We start from the raw sequence: 482 nt of genomic DNA on the forward strand, positions 1-482 counted from the left end.
CTGCAGTGCCCTTGCTCCCCCCACCCCCCCCCCCATTGGACAGTCTATGCCCCTGTGCAGGGGCGCTTTCTCTCCACCCCGTTTCCTCCCGTGGATTTTAGAAAAAGAGCCTGGTGGTGGTCTCCTAAAGTCTAACCCCCCCCCCCCCCCCGCGGCCCTTAGAGGAGGGGGATGAACAAGGGGGGGCAGCTTCTGGCCGCCGCCTTTAACAGCACGGGAGACTCCGGGAGGGGCGCAGCCCGGTGCAGAGCAACTCCCGAGCAGCCCCGTTGAGCAGCTGAAGCTCGTCCTGGGGAGGGAGGACCCGTTTCTGGCCCGTAGCTAACATGGGGCCCACGGGGCCTGCCCCCCTAGTGTTTCTTCTGGGCCCCCTCCCTCCAGGGCTGTCCCCAAAGTGCTCCAACAGACCACCTGCACTGTACTTTCATTTCATTAGCTGGTGGGCCCCCCGAGGCCCCCTCCCAAAGAATTCCCTAGCTACG

The sequence above is a fragment of the Gekko japonicus genome, unplaced genomic scaffold (assembly GCF_001447785.1).
Source record: "Gekko japonicus isolate JY-2015 unplaced genomic scaffold, Gekko_japonicus_V1.1 scaffold3271, whole genome shotgun sequence".
Classification (NCBI taxonomy): Eukaryota; Metazoa; Chordata; class Lepidosauria; order Squamata; family Gekkonidae; genus Gekko; species Gekko japonicus.